Raw genomic sequence first — 6,000 nt, forward strand, 5'->3', positions numbered from 1 at the left:
GAAAAAAATGCAATGTGACTGTCATCTGGGACTGCCTCAAATGGAGTGAAAGTGCTTTGAAACCTCACTATGACAACAGAAAAGCAGGAGCCACAGACCAGGTCAAAAACCCAGAGCTGCGCACCCCGCGTGGAAACACGTGCCCGAGCTGCAGCAGTCTGTCGATCCCGGATCAGCCTCATCAGCCATCTCCAGATAAGACAATCACGGGAGACAATCATCCTGGACTGTGAGGGACTGCCGATGATAATCAATGCTGCTATGCAAACCAAGCCCAGCCCAGCTGGGGACCTGGATGAGGACGGATCCTGCCAACCTCGAGCTTCCCCCACATCCCTTTAGATCTTGCTGGGATGAAAAGCATCTCAGCAGCTTCACACCCATGAGCTGGACCCTGCAGAAATCGTCTTGCCATGAGCAGTGATCGGCTTTGGTCAGCTTGATAACCCTCCACCAACGAGCCACAGGCTTCAAGTGGGATGAGACTCGATATCAGCCAGAAGGGAGAGGGGCAAGGAGTATCCTTAAACCTGCCGCTGGGAACAATACATCCCATTTCCTGTTGACCTCCCAGCAAGGGGCATCTTAGCACCGAGGGAAGGGAGCCGCAGCCGGGGAGTCGTGTCACCTCAATAAGTGAGTAGCACTGCTTGGGTGAAACGCCCACAGGGATTTGCTCTGCTCTCCCAGGGCCGGATCCACCACTGGACGGTTGACTTCATGCCCATTCAACCCAGCTGAGGGGCTGTCACCAGTGGGTTTCACGAGTCCTGCAATGCCGCAGGCGGCAGGAGATAGCCAGCACTCCTGCACTTGATGCTTATGCAGCTGAGCGTGTTGCCAGCCAGGCCGATTGCTGGGATATGGTGCATCTGCACTGCATAGGCACCCATGCAGGATGCAGCAGGCTGGCCCGCATCCCAGCTCAGCCCCTGGAGAAGGGGCACGGAGGAAAATGCCCCTTGGCATATATAGGATAGGGGACGAGAGAGATGCCCTCAGTGGCGGGGGCACGGGGGACGCATCTGGCTGGTGTCGAGAGTCCTGTTGGGTAATGGGTGGCAGACACGTGGTAAGAGATGCCCCAAAATGCATGTGCAGCTCCCCTGCCTCCTTGTTGCTTTGCTGCACTGGATGCAGGAGCAATGGCTGCTCAGAGCCCACGTAGATGAGCCCCTGGCGCCGGCCGGCTTGCAGTTAGCCACGAGGGCAGCTGCTCAAGCACACCAGCAGCAAAGGGAGCGCTACCCCCATGCCAAGGGAAACATGTTCCCATTCCTCTTTCATCTCTCAGCTAATGAGCCACCGCCTGCACAAACAGCGGCAGCTAGGCACAAGAGAAATCGCATAACTTTCTCTCTACCTCGGCCTCTTACCAGCTGACTCCTGGAGGTTAATTGGCTCCCTTTGTGTGTCAGGCCACTTATGAGTTGGGCTATAAATGACTCTCGACTAATCTGGTGACAGAACTAAAAATCTCTCGCGTTTCCCAAGCCAGAAGTCAAGGGACCTGGTATGTGCTAGCTGGAACAGCCGCAGCCACAGCCTCTCTGAGAGGGCAGGTAGCGCCGCGGGAGTGAACGCAGGGCCCGTGTTTTAATTGGCAAAATCCTCCCACGGATCTCTGCCCCGACGCAAAGGTTTTGACCCCACGTGGACAGCAGGGCAGGCCCATGGCTCGGAGGCGGGGAGCGAGGCCAGCCTGTTTGCTGGGCGTGGGGAGAAAAGCTAGCCTGCCGCGCCTTTCTTAATGCACCTGATACAGAGGCCACGCTTGTCGGTGAGGTGGAGCTGGAAGAAGCATTTTTTGGAAGCAGGAGGGCAATTGCAAACGAACCTGGCTGGAAAGGTCCTAGCTGATGCACATCTGCCCTGGACTCCAAAGGAAAAGAGCAGGAGCAAAGACACCGCCCTGGGTCTCCCACACCCGTGGTTCAGACATCTTAGCATCCATCAGGCCAGGTGAAGCTTTGCTGGGAAGTCCAAGAGAGCTCTATTTTCCAAGGCTTGCTCCACGTGTGAACAGGCCTCTGCAGTCCAGGAGCCCATTTGCTGCAGCCTGCGTGCTGGGTAAATAGGCCACTTTTTCTCTTCCCACACATCTAGCCCAACATCCTGCCTTGCCAGTAATGCCCGTGGTAGCTGGGGGCTGAGGAGACCATTGCCTTGGCTGCTGGGCTCCGTGCTGCATGCAGCGGTCTCGAGGCTCTGCAGAGGTGTCTCTGCCTTGCTCCACTGAGCATGTAAATCATCAGCTCCTCAATATTATCTGCTGCCTTTCCCATAGCCGGTGCCATCCCCAGAGCCCGGCTTCATCATCCACCTTGCTCTCGCTTAGCAGGGTTCGGCACCAGCACGGAGGCATGATGCCAGGCTCGGGCTGAGTATCAAGGGCAGAGCCCTGGCTTGGAGCAGAGATTGGCTCGAGGATGCCGTTTGCTCCCCAGCCATGCTGCGGGGTGGGCTGTGTCCAATTGCAGGCTCCTGGGAGGATGTTTAAAGCCTCGGACGGGAGTCCTTACCTGCCCCACAACCCCTAAGAATGCCCTGGGATGTCCCGCTCTAGGCTGGCTGGCCACAAGCTGTCTCCTAAAGCTTTGTTTCCTGATCATTTTTCCTGGCACCTGGCCTGGGATCTCTGTTTTCCAGGCCTCCTGGGACCCTCCTGACCAAGGAAGCGTTGTTTGGACAGCGACAGCCCTGCTGAAACCTGTTCCTCTGCCCCCTTGAAGCTGCCAAGGTGGGTCTGGTCCAGAGCTCTGGCCCTGGAGAGGTGAGCCACTGCATCGCAGCCCAGTCCTTGGGTCGCTCCTACCAGCACCCTCTCCCCTCCCTCGTCCAGCTGCTGCCATGTGTGCCGCGGGACCTGGGCTGGGCACGTCCCCAGCAGCACCTCGCTCCCTCTCCCAAGCTGCAGGACGCGGGGGGAGTTTTGCTCCTGCCTTTTTGCTCTTCCCATGGGATGCTGAGGGCGAACCCAGTCTGCTTTCTTCTCCAGGGAGCCTGGGGGTTGCATGGCCAGCCCACCCTGCGCCCCGTATCAATGCCTGCCCTGCCTTCCTGCCCCCGCTCTGCATGCTACTGTCAGCGGGGGATGAAGCCGTCCTAGGGATGCCCCAGCCACTGCTCTGGGGTGCACGGGAGAGCAGCCGTGGGGGCTCCCCTTTTGCAGAGAGGATAGGGGGGACCCCAAGGCTGCTGGGGGGCAATGCAGAGATGGCCTACAGCTCTCAGGGGGCCTGGACCCCTCTGAGCAGGGCACATGCAGAGGGGTTGTAGCAGTGCATTTGCACCCCGCTTTAGTTAGGCCTTGCAGGGTCTGGACGGAGCCTCTTGCATTCAGTCCCCTCTTCCCAACAGCTCATGTGGAGCCCAGCAAGCAGTGACCCCGGAGCTCACCGTGCACGCACGCCCTCCTGGCCTCATCCCTGCTGCTGCCTCTGGGTCAATCTGTCTGGGGCCAAGCACTGGGACCTTGGGAAGGGGACGTCAATCATAGAAAATCTGGGTTGGAAGGGAGCTCAGGAGGTCACATCTAGTCCAACCCTTGCTCAAAGCAGGACCAGCCCCAACTGCATCATCCCAGACGAAGCTTTGTCTACCCGGGTCTTAACAACCTCCAAGGGTGGAGAGTCCACCACCTCTCTGGGTCACCTGCTCCAGTGTTTTACTACCCTCCTAGGGAGAAAGTTTTGCCTAATCTCGAACCTCAGCTTCCCTTGCAGCAGCCTGAGACTTCCTCTGCTGTTTGCTGTGGCCAGTGTCCAGCTCCTCTCTGCTCTTGCTGAAGGGATCTGTCAGCACAGCTGTTATTGGAAGGGGGAAAGCGCCGTATAAATGTACCCTCAGTACCAACCCCCTTGCTGTCCTCTTTCCTACACAGAGTTTCCTTTTCTTGGGAGTCTGCAGGAGCTCTGCAAGCACTGGAGCTGGTTAATGGAAAGGACCGCAAGAGCCGGGCCGTGAGCTACCACCCACCTCCCTCAGCCCCATCAAACGCTGGCTCTAGCAGCCTGCAGGGATCAGCCCAGAGAGGCCACGGTGCATCATCAAGTTTCCTTTTTAAGTGCAGGATTCATTTAGCTTGTGCCTCCTCTGAGATGTCTTGGGGGACCTGGGCTGAAATGACCTCCTGCTGGCGTCCACTTTGCAAAATGTGGGCGCAGTGCAGTTCCCCGGTCCACGGGCTGGTGGCAGAGTCTCATGCACCAGGGCTAGGGAGAGCAAGACCCAGAGCCAGGGCTCGCGATGCTTTGGGCATGCACTCATGCCTGGGAGACAGGGGGGTAAATCAGGGCCGCTGCACAGCGTGAAAGCACAGACAGCTGCTGTGGTCCAAGCGGGGCCAGGAGGGAGGCACAAGGCAGCCAGAGCTGCAGGAGGCCCAGGGTCCGGATGTGCCCCCGGGGCCCGACCTGCTTTGCTTTGCACTGTGCTACCCAAGTGACTGGCCCGCGGCACTGAGCAGCGTGTCCTGGGCTCAGAGATGCCCTCAGTAGTCAGGAAGGCTCCCTTCTGCAGACTCGAGGGTGGAGACTGGGGGGCACAGCACCCTGGGGGGCCTTGAGACCCTTTCAGGGGTGCCGCGCTGTGTTAGCCCTGTCAGGTCTGCAAACATGATTCACAAGAGAAACCCAGAGGTTTTCCATAGGGATCAGTAGCCGTGGTCTTTCTTTGCAATGGAAAAACTTTTTTTTTTTTTTAATCGGTCGGTAAAACGAGCATGAAACCCTGGTCTGATAAGGTTGAGAAGCACTGCTCTAGGGGCGCACGCACTCCCTTCAATCCACGCTGTGATGCAAAGGGAGGGCACGACAGCCAAGACAGGGCCTGGTCTGGGGGAAGCTCACCTGTGGCCAGCGGCCGCACTAAGCAGGTCTAACTTAGAGCAGCCCACGGGCTGCTCATCCCCCTGGCTGTGCACTGGGCACTCAGGGAGCTTTCGGCCAGCCCCAGTGTCCCAATCTTTGCAGCCTCACAAACCAGGCGTGCTTTGCTCGGAGCAGCTCACCCCAGCATCCTCTGGCAAGCATGGGCGTGTCAGGACGGACATGGGAGCGCTACCGGAGCAGAGGCCCCGTTTTGTTGCAGACGTGATGGGGGGGCTGCAGAGGGACGGGGCAAGGAGGGACCGGAAAGGCAGCCGAGGATGTGCACAAGGAGAAGGCTTCGCTGGTCAAAGTGGGAACGACGGGCATTGGCAATGCACGCTGCTGGCAGGCAGGTGCCCACCTGCGTGCTGCTATCCCTGTGGCGCTCATCAGCTGAGCCTGCGTAGATCTGCAATGAGCTATGGGAGACCGTGGAGCATTGCACCAGAGCTGCAGGGAGCGGTGCCGCTCTCCCTTCTGGCTCACGGTGCCAGGGCCCAGCAAGCCGAGCCCCTGTGATGGGTAGTGCAGGAGTTGGGGCTCCTGGCACCAAGGTGGGACATGAGCACCCATGTCCTGGTTGGATCCCAGCGCAGGGAGTCGTTCCCCCTGCCTAAAAACTGCCCCTCTTTTTAACAGAGGTGCCTGCAAAGAGCCTGGGACAGGGTATGAGGACTGGGTCGTAAATCCAGTGCCAAGAGGGGCGGCTCGGGTGTTGACCATTTGCCCTGAAGAGCTAGTTTGCAGCCTAGCTCTGGGGACACAGAGAAGGGACCGTGTGGCCAAGGTGGCTTCGGCAGATGGGCCGCGATGGTTGCTTCTCCGGAGCCTGCAGAGCCTGATGGCTGGAGTGTGCAGGGACTGCCTCCGTGGCACAGCCCTGCCCCGAGGTCTCCGGGCGTCTCCCTCCCCGCCAGCACCCGCAGAGGTGAATTCATGCCCTGTGCGATGCCAGGACGATGAGCAGCCCTGCGCCTCGTTGCAGCCAAAATCAAATGGAGACAGCAGGGATGAAAATGGGGAAGGACCAGGCTGTCCCAGCAGCTTTTGCCAAGGGGAAGTGAATAATACAGTGCCACCGACATGGTTACCCAACAAACAGAGGAGCCGGAGCAGGCCTGGCAGCTGC

Source organism: Alligator mississippiensis, chromosome 8 (assembly GCF_030867095.1).
Source record: "Alligator mississippiensis isolate rAllMis1 chromosome 8, rAllMis1, whole genome shotgun sequence".
NCBI classification, from domain to species: Eukaryota; Metazoa; Chordata; order Crocodylia; family Alligatoridae; genus Alligator; species Alligator mississippiensis.